Raw genomic sequence first — 14,812 nt, forward strand, 5'->3', positions numbered from 1 at the left:
TTCTACTACATCATTACCCCTCCCACACGGGCAAGGCTGTGTCCCGGAGCTGGGGCTGTGATTTCAAAGCCCTCCTTCCAGCCCTGGGACTCCGGGGCCACTGTCTCAGCTGCTCCGATTCTGCTGTCTGCAGCGAAGCAGGTAGCAGTCATGTGCGGGTGGGCAGTGGGCACAGCAGTTGAGGTCGTTGGAGATGTGCTAGGTCTGAGTCCTGGCTTCCCCCGCGCTCCAGCCTCCTGCATAAGTGCACCCAGGGGGGCAGCGGGTGATGGCTCGAGTGCTGGGGTCCCTGCCACTCCACATGGCAGACCAGGATGGAGTTCAGGGCTCCTGGCGTCAACCTGGCCCAGCCCTGCTGCAGGCATTTGGGGGGTGAACCAACAGATGGAAAATCTCTCTGTTATTCTACCCTTCAAATAAATAAAAATTAATTCAAAATTAGCATTGGTATTAGCACAGGACTCAGCAACAATAGCTGATATTATTTTTTCTAAAAAAAATTTATGTGTTGAAAAGGCAGGATTGTAGAGAAAAGGGGAGAGACAGAAAGAGAAAGATGGATCTCCGTCTGCTGGTTCACTCCCCGTATGGCAGCAGTGGCTGAGGCTGGACCAGGCCAAAGCTGGGAGTCTAGCAATCCATCTGTGTCTTCCATGTGGGTGGCAGGGGCCCTGGTATTTGGGCCATCTTCTGTTGTTTTCCCAGGTGCTAATAGCAGGGAGCTGGATCGGAAGCAAAGCAGCTGGCACTCAAACCAGTGCCCATGTGGAATGCTTGTGTCACAGGTGGCAGCTCAACCCACTGTGCCACAATGCCAGCCCACTGAAATTTCCATGATTGTTACCTTGTTCCCTTTCTCAAGTTCAACTTCTATCTTGTCATTTGCTCTGCCCAAAAACCCAAGACTGACTGTGTTGTTATAGCACTCGGTTCATCTACGGTCTGATCCTGAACCTGGCAGTCTGAAATCCTTAGGGGAAAGGGGATGTCCTGGTGTTAACTCCCTGTGACCCAGTGTGGCAAGGAGGCCAGCTTGGGAGTCGGGGACAGGACAGCGCTGAGACATTCGGCCACTGTACCTGTTGAGGGGCCGGGGTGGGGGGGTCCCTCCCAGAGGCTGGTGCTCCACACACTTCGCCTTCTGGGGCAGCCCAGGTGCCCGCTGTGCTTCCTGGGCTTCATTTCGGCATGCTCATTTCACACACTGTATCTGTGGGGTTCCTTTTGCCCCGTGTATGCCCCTCTCTGCCCAGCCAGGCACCAGGCGTCCGGAGGGCACGCCCCAGGTCTGGCCGATTCATCTCAGCTCCCGGGCATGCCACTGAGTTGGTGCCTACGGAATATCTACTGGAGGAATTAGTCATTGAAGAGCAGGCTTGAGCCCCGTGCTCAGTGCCCAGGGGGCGTGTTTGAAACGGTTTGACACAAGCTTTTGCTGGGACAGTGAACTATAACCAGCAGGAAGGTCACGGCCATGTGACCTGGATGACAACGATGCTGGAGTGTGTTTGCATTAGCAAAGGGGTCTCTCTGAGGACAGGGCTCTAACGTGACGGCCCTGCCCACTCTGTCCTCTGTCCCCGGGATTTCATAGCCATCGTTCCTCCTGACCCCAAAAATTACGGCACGTGGCATGTGAGAATTGGGATCCCCACTTTACAGATGAGGAAAAGGCACAGAAGGGACAGGTGACATCGGAGGATTCCTGAGTGAGTGGCAGTGCTGGGACTTGATGCTGAGGCTGTCCCCACAGCCCCTGCTCTTTGGAGAACCCCGAATGTTCTGTGTTGAGCTGCTTAGCCAGGGGAGCTTTTCAGACACCCTTTGAGCTCTGGGCCTGCTGGACCACTTCTGAAAGACTGGCCCGGGCTCTGGAGACTGTTTCGAGCCTCGGTGCTGGCAGCCCTTGGCTGTGTCGCCACAGCCACTGACGGGGGTTGTAACTCAGGGCAAGTGGAAACTTCCCCCGCCGTGGCGTTCACAGATGGAGCTCCCCTCCGCCGCTGCCGCCTGGTTTTGAAAGTCAGGATCCAGGCCGGCGCTGCGGCTCACTAGGCTAATCCTCCGCCTGCAGTGCCATCACACCGGGTTCTAGTCCCAGTCGGGGCACCGGATTCTGTCCCGGTTGCCCCTCTTCCAGTCCAGCTCTCTGCTGTGGCCCGGGAAGGCAGTGGAGGATGGCCCAGGTGCTTGGGCCCTGCACCCCATGAGAGACCAGGAGAAGCACCTGGTTCCTGCCATCGGATCAGCGTGGTGCGCTGGCCGCAGCGCGCCGGCCGCGGCGGCCATTGGAGGGTGAACCAATGGCAAAAGGAAGACCTTTCTCTCTGTCTCTCTCTCACTGTCCACTCTGCCTGTCAAAAAAAAAAAAAAAAAAAAAAAAGGATCCAGGCTGCAGCTCGCTGTGCTTCTGGGGGCCTGGCGCAGACATCCCTGTGCTGGCGTTTGTTGTGGAGGGAAGAGGAGGTGCAAGGAGTCCTCCTCCGGCCTCACCCAGAGTTGAGGGCTGACCTTTCTCCGGAGGAAGGGGAGGTTGTACCCCCCACCCCAAAGAGATAGCATCGGGGCAGCAGGAAGCGATTAGCTGCCATTGTGTTCTGGCTGCTGGAGGGGAGGGAGGTTAGGGATTGGATGGGAGATTTGCAAGCTGATTAGCTGCTCCTGCCCTTTCACACACAAGTGTACACTAATCCTCCTGAGCCCTGGGCTGGCTGAGCCAATAGGAAGGTCAAGTTGATTTGTTTCGTTCCTTCCTGCCTGCCTTGCCTTTGGAGTGCTGGCTTCACCACCTACTCTCTGGGTGGCAGTCCGCCTAAGCTCTGAAAGCCTCAGTTGCCTTATCTGTAAAGTGGCAACAAATGGTGAGGTAGCCGCCTTGCTGTTGGGGGTGGGGGGAGGCCTGAGAAGCCAGAGAGGCACCTGGACCAGCCCTGGGCAGGAGAGCCTACATGGAGAAAAGGCGTTTGATTCGAACTTGGAAGGTCAAGTAGGCAGTAAGGCCAGACAGGAGCAGGCAGAGGGAACCACAGGTGGAAGGCTCAGAGCTTGACCTGCTTTCCTTTGTCTTTCAACTGAAAGCCACACGTGATCGAGATAATGACAGTGAGGACTGAAACATGCATGCTGAAAGTCAGGTGCACAGTGAATTCGTTCATTCACTTGTGCATTTGTTTATCCAACACGCTTTTATTAAGTGCCTGCCATGCCCAGTGCCCCACGCAGGACACAAAACAAAAACGTCCATGTGCAGGGAGTGTGGAAATACAGCATAGGCTGGGGGGGGGGAAGGTTGAAGAGAAGGGGTCTTGGCTGGTGCACGCATGAAGGACTGTCCCTCTGTGCCCTGTGCAGAGGGGGGTGTGGCCCGTCCAAAGCCAGCCAGCTGGCGAAGGCGCTCAGTAGGTTGTCTCCAGCTGCTGTGCTGAGAACTGACTCAGGAGGCCACAGGGAGACCATGAGGAATAACCCAGGTGACGGGAACAGGGGCGGTGGCTCGGCGCCAGCGGGAGAGGCGGAGATGCTGAGAACGGAGGCACTGCTGAAGCTGATAGGGTTGGCAGTGCTGTGCACAGACAGTGCTCTGCGTGTGTTTGAATGCACACCTTTGATTTTCACAGTGACGTTGCTGCTGATCAGATACAGGGCAGCAAACAGAGAGGCCAAGGAAGAGCCCGGGACTTCGGGCCTGAGCTACTTGGTAAATTCAGTCTCTGTCAGAAGCAGGAGAGCCGGAGGATTCAGAACAGTGTTGGGGAGAAAGTCGAGTCTTCAGCTTATGTATCTGTATTTATTTTAAATATTTATTTATTTGAAAGGCAGACTTAGGGAGAGAAAGACAGAAAGAGAGAGAACTTTCATCTACTTGTTCACGCTCCCAAAATGGCTGCAAAGCCAGGAGCCAGAAGCTTCCTCCAGGTCTCCCACCTGGGTGCAGGGACCCAAGCACCTGGGCCATCTTCTGCTGTTTTCCCAGGCCACCAGCAGAGAGCTGGATCGGAAGTAGACCAGCCAGGACTTGAACCGGTACCCATTCTTCAGCTTATTTAAAACAGGTAAAAAATACCCGTTTCCTGATGGTATGGGACCTGCTGCTGTATTTTCTAGACCCGTCCCTTCCACATTCTTACTGCAGCTGGGGGTGTCTTCTGCAGTTAAAAAGATCAGAAAGTGCTTGTCACACCCCACCCAGCTGGAGTTGGGGAGGGGGGCCCACAGCAGTGCGACCTTCTCACTTTCTGTCCACACCTCCAACTTTGTTTACGCAGCTTTGACCTGAAGAGTGGCTGTGACTCAGCTTGGACTGCAGGTCAAGGGGAAGCTTCCCCGCCTTGAACTCCTCCTGGGCTCCCCTTGACCCCGCACCCCCAGGCATGGCTTTGTAAGGAGACTGGTGTCCTGGTGGCCCCTGGGGAAGGTGCAGGAGGGGTTGGGGCCTGCAGGGCTGGGAAGTGTGAAGTTTCTCCCTGCCGCCCTGGGAGGCCTGGGGACTCCAAGTGAGCTGAGGTGCTATCGTGAGGAAGGAAAACAGCCGCCGAGATCTCTATCTGGGCCATTTGTCTGTCTCCCCTTCCTGCTCAGCTCTGCGTTGTGCCGGGATCTTGGGTTCCTGGCCCGCTCACCCCTGTCATGTTTGGTCTGAGCAGTCGCTGCAGATTTTGCTTGGCCTTCCTTTTATGGTTTGTGTGCATGCAGGAGTGTGTGCCTGCAGCCTACACAGTGTGGACACGCATGCGTGTGTCATTCAAGGATCAGCTCCTGAAAGGCCCGACGGGGAAGACCGTTGCTTTATCCCAACCTCCCAGTTCTCCTTGGTTTTAGCTGCCGGTGTCACCCCCTACCCTGCTGCCTGACTTAATCTCCCTGCAGCATTTTTCACTGTGAACATCAGTTGGTCGCAGGGCTCCTGTCTGCTCCCTTCACTGTGGAGCCGAGGCGTCCTCTCTGCTGGTCCTGCTGCAGGAACAGTCCTGAGCCCAGGCTCGCTGGGCACACTCCAGGCCCTAAGCTGTTGCTGGCCGACCTGGTGTAGGCAGCAGAGCCTGAGAACATGCAGTAGTGGCCACCACCTTAGCTGCTCATCTGAATCTCTGCTTTGTCTACAGGGGTGGGGACACTTTTTTCTGCTAAGGGCCACTTGAGTATTTATCACATCATTTGTGGACCATACAAAATTATCAGCTTAAAACTTTTATGTGTTTATTTGAAAGACTTAAGAGAAAAAGAGAGAAAGAGAGAGGTCTTCCATCCGCTCCCCAAGTGGCCACAATGGCCAAAGCAGGGCTAGTCCAAAGCCTGAGCCAAGAGCTTCTTCTTGGTCTCCCACATAGGTGCAGGGCAGGCCCCAGGGACTTGGGTCATCTTCTGCTGCTTTCCCAGGTGCATTAGAGAAATGTGGGGTCATGGCACCCCTCCAGCACACTCTGCCCCCTTGAGCCCTGCCTGTGAGAAAAGCCAGGAGTGTCTCAGTCTCAACTCAGGCGCTGCCTGCAGGCCATTTGCTTTATTGGCTGTCTCAAGGCTAGAGAAAGTAGTTGAAGACAAGGACCATACACCAACAGCCTGCACCAGGTCATCAGGGACGGAAGGCTGAGGCCGGCAGAGCCTGTGTGGGGACAGGGTGGTAAGGACAGGAACAAAGCTCTCTCCGTTCAGTGCAATAGAAACCCAAGCTCTCAGCCCTGATGTGAGGGCTAGACAGGCCAGAATGAGTCAACCTAAACCGTGATCCCTAGACTTAAGTTTTGTTTTGTTTTGTTTTCTTTTTTTTTTTTTTTAAATGATGTTATTTATTTGAAAGGCAGAGTGATAAGAGAGGGAGATACAGAAACGGAGAGATCTTCCATCCACTGGTTCACTCCCCAAATGGCTGCAATAGCCCCAACTGGGGTGGCCAAAGGCAGAAGCCAGAAACTCCATCCCAGTCTCCCACAGGAGTCTAGGGGTTCAAGCATGTGGGCCATCTTCTGTTGCTTTCCCAGGAGCGTTAGCAGAGAGCTGAGTTGCAAGTGGGGCAGCCAGGATTCGAACTACCACTCTGATGCAGGATACTGGCACCACAATACTGGCCCACCAGGTTAAATTTTCAAGAGAAATTTGGAGCGGACTCGGACATGGCTACTGCCTTGGTCACCTGGCATGTGACAGGAGGGACAGTTGAAGAGCAGGGGAAAGCACGCCTCGCATCCTCGCCGTGCAGCCGGCTGGTGGCCGCTATGATCAGGCAGGGCTTACTGTGGCCACTGAAGCCAAGAGAGGCAGGGCGGGGCCAGAATGCAACAAGTGAGTTATTTATATCCACATCCCAGACCTCACAAGGAAAATTCCCATACTTAGACATTCCTAGATGGCCTGCGACACAGGATATTTAAAGTAACAATGGGCCAAATTCTTGCTCGCATTGTTGGCAGGGCTCCAGCCTGAAAGTCCGCAGAGAAAGACTTGTTGGGCTGTGTAGCTTAGCTCAGGGTGGGGGTGGGGGCTGTTTCTAATCTGGGACCTGTTTCAGATCTCACTTCCCCTCTTCTTCCTGGAATTAAGGAAACCCCGATTTTGATTTTAAAGACATTGTGTGATCTACTTGGGAAGGTATTTGGAGCAGGACCTCTGGGTCCCCATCCTGTTCCCTGTTGAAGATAACGGGGTTGTAAAATAGACTAGTAAGACCGACCCACTCTGAAAACCCAGACTCTCCCACTCCGCTGCTGCTGCCCAGGGCTGGGAGTGGCCGCACCAGTGGGTGGGTTGGTGGCCAGCTGTCTGCCAGCTGCACGCAACTGTGCACGGCTTCACTTGCCTCAAGCCATCAGCGAAGACGGGACGTGGTGACGCCAGCACTAAGGAAGTCTCAGAAAGCGCTGGACACAGTGCCTTCCTGTACTCTCAGAGTTGAGCTTAGAGTTCAGGTGACCTTCTTCCTGCAGGAAACTGACAGAGGTGACCGCCGGCGCTGTGGCATAGCGGGTAAGGCTGCCACCTGCAACACCAGCATCCCTATGGCCGCTGGCTCAAGTCCCAGCTGCTCCACTTCTGATCCAGCTCCCTGTTAATTGCCTGGGAAGGCAGGTGAAGATGGTCTAAGTACTATGGCCCCTGTACCCAGGTGGGAGACCCAGATGCAGCTCCTGGCTCTTTCCTGGCTTTGGCCTGGCCGAGCCCGGGGCCATTGCGGCTATTTGCGGAGTGAACCGATGGATGGAAGACCTCTCTCTCTTTTTCTTTTTCTCCCTGTCTGTCTCTGTAACTCTACCTTTCAAATAAGTAAAATATATTTTGTTAAAAAGCTGTGCATGTTTAATACAAGCAGTCTGATGAGATCAGGTAACTTTTCAGGCCCTTCCCAACCCTATGATGTTTCTAAGCAGCAGCCCTGTAAGGACGAGGAAAATTCACCAAGCAGCCCTGTCGGTTATCGGATGCCTTTTCCTGCAAGTCCTAAGAACTTCCCAGCTCAGGGGGTGCGATTGTGGTACAAAGGTTAAGTCACAGCACGAGACACTGCCATCCCAGATCGGAGTGCTGGTTTTAGTCTCTGCTGCTCTGCTTCTGATGCAGCTCTCTGCTAATGTGTCTGGGACGGTAGAGGAAGTCGGCCCAAGTTTTTGAGCCCCTGCTACCCACGGGAAGACCTACATAGAGTTCCCAGCTCTTGGCTTCCACCTGGCCCAGGCCTGGCTGTTGAGTAAACCAACGCATGGATGACTTCTCTCTCTTTCTCTCTCTTCTTCTGTGTGTGCTTTTCCAGGCACATTAGCAGGGAGCTAGATCAGAACTGGAGCAGCTGGGACTCGAACTGGCACCCATTTGGGATTCCGTCACCACAGGTGGCAGCTTTACCTGCTGTGCCACAGTGCCAGCCCCTAAACAAATCTTTTTAAAAAAAGAATTTTCCGGCCAGTGCCACGGCTCATTAGGCTAATCCTCTGCCTGCAGCACCGGCACCCCAGATTCTAGTACCGGTTGGGGCGCTGGATTCTGTCCCAGTTGCTCCTCTTCCAGGCCAGCTCTCTGCTGTGGCCCGGGAGTGCAGTGGAGGATGGCCCAAGTGCTTGGGCCCTGCACCCATATGGGAGACCAGGAGGAAGCACCTGGCTCCTGGCTTCGGTCGGCACAGCGCTGGCCGTAGTAGCCATTTGGGAGGTGAACCAACGGAAGGAAGACCTTTCTCTCTGTCTCTCACTGTCTAACTCTGCCTGTCAAAAAAAAATATTTCCACCTTAAACTGGTTTAAATTAGAGAATTGATTCTCATATCCAAGAAGTCTCAAGTACAGTGACTCCAGGATTGGTCCTTGATGTTAGTAAAATGGCACAGTCTTATCTATGGCATGATCTACACCCTGACACCATCCTAGGCTCTAGCCCCTATTGTAAGAGTTCTTCTGTTTGTGAAGAAAAAACAAGTTTAAAACTGGAAGCCAGGTGGTCACATGGCCCAACCACTGGTATTAGCCTCACCCCCATCCTAATGGGATTTGCTACTCCCACTTCCCTACCCACCCCCTGGAAAAGGGATATTAGAACCCATTTCGGACACATGCTCTCTCTCTTTCTCTTCCTCCTTCTTTACCCCTTCCCTCTGGTCTGTTGAGTTTTCTCCAGTAAATTCTTTCCCTTACTCTGGTGTTGGGTGTGTTTTGTGGCGGCCTTACACTTGAGGCAGGTCAGTGATGTCAAAAGGCCCCCAGTTGCTTCCCTCCTTTCTCTCTGCCATCCAAGGTTCTAGCCTTTATCCCCTAGGAACCCTTGGGACCACACAGGCTGCAGCTCCAAGAGTCACAAGAAGGCATGACAATAGTGCTCCCGTCTTGCTTCCTTTCCGCACGTCTCTAGCCAGCTCTGAGTCACATACCCTGCACGTACCCACCCCTGCGTGGTGCGGCTGGCCGGACTGGGGTTTGTCACTGGAGCAGGGAAAAGCCTCATTCTTCCAGTTTGCAGGGCAAAGGGGTGAACTCTGGTGACTGCCACAGTCGCTCTGACAGCAAACATTTGGAAGCAATGGTTGGTTCATTACAAAGACATCAAAAAGTCCCTCTTGGTATTGACAATGCACATCCCAGTCAGTGTCTAGAACCTGCAGATAAAGCAGGGAATGAACTGACCTTGAAGGAGACAAACAGAAGAATGGCGTGCCAGGGGAACATGGCAGTGGCCCTCAGGCCGGACTAGGCAGGCTCTTGTGAACTTTGCTGAGGGGTCTGGCTTTCATTCTAAATTTGATGGGGAAAACTGAAGTTTTTTTTTTTTTTTTTTTTTTTTTTTAAATAAAAAGCCCTCTTTGGAGGAATAATAGATTTACAGAAGAAATGCAAAGATGGACAGAATTCCCCTATAGTCTTCTTTATCCAGCTTCCCCTAACGCTGATGTGCAGAACTACGGTTCATTTATCAAGATAAGAAACTCCCACTGGCACAACTGTCTAGATTTATTCTGCCAATGGCCCCCACGCTCTGTTCCCAGGACTTAGTCCCGGGTACCGTGCTGCACTCGCCCATCACCTCCAGTGCCGGCGGTCTCTCAGTTCCCCTCGCCTTCCAGGGTGGTGACACTGTGCTGTAGACTGTGTCTCCCTCTGGGTCTGTGTGCTGTTTCCTCACGACGACACTCAGCTTATGAGTGGGGAAGAGGTGAGGTGCCCTTCACGTTACATGTTCTCACGGGCCACAGGATAATGTCACTGAATATTGAATCTCTCGCTGCAGGTGCACCTGCCAGCCACCTCCACTGGAAAGGGGCTTTCTTCCCCTTTCCAGGGTCTGTCCTTTGGAACCAAGAAACTGTGGGTGGGGTTTAAGAAGGGCAGTGACAGGGAAGAATTGGAAAATATGTGAAGGTCACTGTGGAATACTCTAGATTGTGCAGACTTGGAGCTGCTGGTCTCCTCGGTGCTATGATGTTGAAAAGCGTAAGTCTTAGGGGCGTCCTGTTCATTTTCATTTTTTTTTTCTGAGGGAGAAAGGTCTTCCTTTTCCGTTGGTTCATCCCCCAAATGGCCGCTGCGGCCGGTGCACCGCACTGATCCGAAGCCAGGAGCCAGGTACTTCCTCCTGGTCTCCCATGCGGGTGCAGGGCCCAAGGACCTGGGCCATCCTCCACTGCACTCCCAGGCCACAGCAGAGAGCTGGACTGGAAGAGGAGCAACCGGGACAGAATCTGGTGCTCCAACTGGGACTAGAACCTGGGGTGCTGGTGCTGCAAGCGGAGGATTAGCCTAGTGAGCCATGGCGCCGGCCATGTTCATTTTCTTTGTTACCTTCCTCCCATGCCATCTGGGGTTCTGTCCTAACTCTGAGATGATTGAAAAGGAGGGCGCATCTGGAGAGCCATGGAAGATGCTGCAGAACAGCCTGGGGCGAGGGCAGAGATGAACTGGTGCCCATGTGGGAAGCCAGCACAGGGGGCACCAGCCCAGCTGGTCCACTAGCTGCTCCTCTTCCAATCCAGCTCCTGAAATGCACCTGGGAAAGCAGCGGAAGGTGGCCCAAGTGCTTGGGCCCCTGCCACCCATGTGGGAGACCCAGGAGTTTCATGTTGCTGGCTTTGGTCTGACTAGTTCTTGGCTGTTGCAGCCATTGGATGAGCGAACCAATGGGTGGCAGATTCTCTCTCTCTCCCTCTCTTTAGTGACTTCAGGATGGTAATAAATAAGCTATTTAAAAAAAAAAATCCTCTTTATAAAATAGTCTCACCTTGGTTCTTTTTCCCTGTGTTGGTCAATGATAATTCTTAGCCTGGCCTGATGAGTGGTGAGGGTTCAGTACTGGCCCTAAAGCAGTGATTCCGGTGGCCCCTGTCTGGAGGTGCACATCCCTTCAATGGCCTCCTTTTTGTTTGCTCCTCAGGGTGTTGTGTCACAGGCAAGTGGTGCCAGGATCTGAGGGATGAGAATCTGTGAGATTCAGTTTTGCAGATCAATTGTCCTGAGAACCACAGCCCACAAGGGACACTGCAGAAATAGAAGCTGGGACTTCCGGCTTCTGCCTCACCCCACCATCAGCTGAGGCCTTTGCCCAGTGTCCCTGGGTGGACACCTGGCTTGGAAAGTGGTGGTGGCCCTGCAGTCAGGGTGCGCAGCCCCGTGCAGGGGGCTTCAGCTTTCAGAGCTTCTGTTTCTCCATCTGTGAAATGGGTGAGAAGAGCACGGACGGGGCTGAGGACCCAAGAACCGGCACGGAGAGCCCTGGGTTGGCTCTCGTTACGTCAGGCACCCTGGCCCGTGGTCAGCACTGCACCGTCAGCCCTCCCAGATGGAAGCAGGAAGCAGGCACTGATACACAGACACCGCTGTGATTACCCAGCAGGCTCTCACGTGTCTACTTTGGGGACGGAAATGAAGCCTAAGGTGACATGCCTGGGTATCTTTGCCTTCTCTCAAGGCCGCATCAGTTAGCTGATTTAACACGTGTTTGCTGAATGCCACTCGGGCCAGCCGCTGCCTCAAGACAGAGCCCCTGGGCGCTCAAGCCAGCGGGTGTGACCTGGGGAGGACAGAGCGCCCGGCCCTGGGGGGTCCGCGGTGGGGACATTGTCCGTTTCGCTCCATGCACATCCACAAAGCCCCGAGGGCATGAACAGCAGCCACCAGGCCGCCTGCCCTTGCCGCGCTTACACTCTGCCGGGGACACATGGGCGTGCAGAGGCACAAGCAGTGAGCTGACCAGGAGCGACAGGAAGGGAGGACACAGTGGGAGGACCAGGGCGGGACGAGGGCAGAGACTGACACATCCGGAAAGCTGATGCTGTTCTGGGAGCACTTCCTGTAGGACACAGCACAGATTGGTTCACGAAAGCTTCGAACCCACAGCAGCTTCCTAAAGAGACGGAAATCCCGGCTCCTGCTCGAGGCCTCGTGGCTAAGCCCCAGTATGACTGTGGGCAAGACACTTCTGTCCTCTCAGGGTCTCCCATTGCCAGCCACACAATGGAGGGAGGTGGGCCGGGCCGGTGAGGTGTCACGTGTAGCAGCGGTCATGTGCTGGAGAATCTGGAGGCACACACACACAGATGTGCCCCTGCAACGTCACAGGGCTCACAGATGCCTCCCTCGATGCCAGCCCTCGGTGCCACTGCGTGCAAAGCTGAGGCTCCAAAGCAGTGGCCTCTAGGGCCTGGATTCTCACTCTGCTGCTTGCATCTGAGTGACACATATGCAGGGTGGGCATCCTTAGATCCCCCAGGTGGGGGCTGGACCTCATGGTATTTGGGGACAAATCATGCAAGGAGGCCAATCAGAGCTGACACCAGTCAGCATCAAGAGCAAGAGCCAGGCCGGTCCTGTCAATTAGGGGAGCTGGCTGGGCATACCCACCATGAGTGATGGCCAGCGGCACCCCACCCAGGGGGCTGGGACAGGGAGCAGGGAGGGTGCGGAGTGAGAGCACAGAGCCCGGCTGGTGTGGAACAGCAGCCGCCTCTCGGCTCCAGCCAGCTGCGAACCCTTTTTAGTAGTTTTCAGATGTTTTATATCTGGGCTTGGAAACATCTTAATTTTCAAATAATGCAAACTACAGTTTGCAAACACCGCGGACCAGGAGTTACGTGTGATTTGCAGCCCCCGTGGTCTAGATGGCCCAGCTGAAGACAGAGAAACGGAGCTTCAGAGGAGCGCAGAGTTCTGTTCTTTGCTGTCCCACTGCACAGATATTCTGAGTTTCTAGGGCCAGGTAGGGCACAGCCCCGGTCTACACCTCCAACTGTTGGGGGCAGTGGCTCTCCAGGATGACAGCGAGGACAGCAGGGCGGGAACCCTGGCAGGAGAGCTTCAGGCTCTGGGCCCAACCATCTTTGACTTCGCCCAACGCGTCATCCTAAGAGGAGTGGCCTGTGCAAGTGGCAGTCACTTCTCAGGGTGCCCTGGTTGAACATTCGTTCTCTAACCCAATTAGATGCCAGCACCTCAGCATGTTTCAGTAATCCAGGGTGGGCGGAGCACTGCCTGGGAAATGGTCAAGGGGCAGCACCTGGAACACGGGGGTCTCCAAACCCTTTCACCTGGCCCCGCCCCCTCCATCTACTTCAAGGTGGCCACTCAAGAGGACTGTGCCTTTGCCCCCAAGTGCACGGGTGTGGCCCAGACCCTTAGCCTATGTGCACCTCTCTCCCTGTCCACCTGTGCAGCCACCAGACCCGACCTTCTGAAGGATCTGGGCCAGTTTCCAGCTCCTCTGCCCTTTTATCAACGCTGCCCCTGGCCACGGCAGCCGGTTTGCAGAGAAAGCTGGGGGTGGGGGGCGGGAGCTGGCCCCCAGCAACGTCAGGAGGGTTGTGCAGGCGGGAGATCCTCCCTGGCATGGGCTTCACATCGTACGTGGGGTGAGGGGCTCAGTGGTCAGTCTTGGGCTCCAGTTCCGTCCTGGTTGCAGTCTATGTCATTTGGCTGACAAACCACCTGCCCTACTGCCTTCTCTGGGAGCACGAGAGGGAACGAAGGCCCAGGAACACAGGAGGGCCTTGCAGGGAAGGTGACCGCTGGATTGGGTCTGCTCTGCGGGACGCAGCATCTCTCCGTGGGTCCAGATCTCTTGTCAGGCTGTGTCACTTACCAGCTGTGTGGCCTTGGGCTAGCGACCTTACTCTCCAACCTTGCGAACGGTGGGACACCCTTCCCTTTTGGCCTCCATTACCCTGAGGGCTGCAGAGGAGCAGTCTGCAGCCACTCTGAGAACGGAGTCCAGCACACCTCGCGCTCCACTCCCTTGCCCTGCCCTGGGCATCAGGCACTTTGCCTGCAGAGCCCTCTGTGCCCAACAGGGGGAAGCCAGTCCTCGGGCTTACCTGAGTCCCTAACAGGCACAGGGCAGAAAGGGCCCCAACCCCAGGAAGAAGGCAGGAGAGGGACAGGATGGTCTCAAGCCGAGCAGCAGTTAAGCGTTGGTGTGGGTGCCTGGGTAGGAAGCGTCTTCTCATGACGGAAGGAACCGCGTTCTTCAATCATCTCCTGCTTAGCACATCCAGATGCTTTCATGATTACCCCGCGCCTCGGGCCCCGGGGCCCAGGTGGGTTCCAGAAGCCTGTGCTCCTGCCAGACTAGAGTTCTCAAAGAACACCGTGTAGACAGCCGGAATGCCATTCATCGTGCGAAACCTGGTAAACCCCCGGCTCTCTTCCTGTCTCAGAGACCCATAAATTATGAAAATTACACCTGCCCCAGGCCACGGACATATTGTTTTATTAAAGTCGCGATGAATGAATAAACTCAAGGCTCTTAAAAATGTCCTCTTGGCTTTCATCTGGCACACACGGCCAGCACGGAGCAGGCTGCCAGGGTGCACCTGCTTCCTCCACAGTTAGGAGGTTCAGCCCATTCCAAGGTGCTGGTCCAGCAGGCTGCTGAGGCCCGGCCCAGCCCTGCTCTGTGGGAAGGCACTGAGGGATGTGTGGTTCCGGGTGTGGAGAAAGCAAAATTCTGCCTTTTCCTTCTTACTTGTGGGTCCCATCGCTGGGGCGCTTTCTGTGTACTCTGTTCTGTGCTCCGTCTCCCCTCCCCAGATGAGTTGCTAAATCCTTGTCTGATTTTACCTCCCACCCGTCCATCCTATCCCGTGTACTGGGTGAGCACTGGGTGGGCACGTGACAACTTCGGAGCCTCATCTGCTGCATCCCCGCGAGGAGACCGACAGTGTTGTCTGCCTAAAGGATCTGGCAGGAAGCTGACTGCAATCATTACCCCAAACCTTCTCATAACAGGAACCAAGAGGCCCAGCGGCAGCTGCACAAGACGAGGGGGGCCCACGTGGAGCTTTGAGTCCCGGCTGTAGTTCTCAAAATGCCACATAAGTTGTTGTTCATCTACCAAATGCCAAAAACAAAGTA

The sequence above is a fragment of the Oryctolagus cuniculus genome, chromosome 6 (assembly GCF_964237555.1).
Source record: "Oryctolagus cuniculus chromosome 6, mOryCun1.1, whole genome shotgun sequence".
Classification (NCBI taxonomy): Eukaryota; Metazoa; Chordata; class Mammalia; order Lagomorpha; family Leporidae; genus Oryctolagus; species Oryctolagus cuniculus.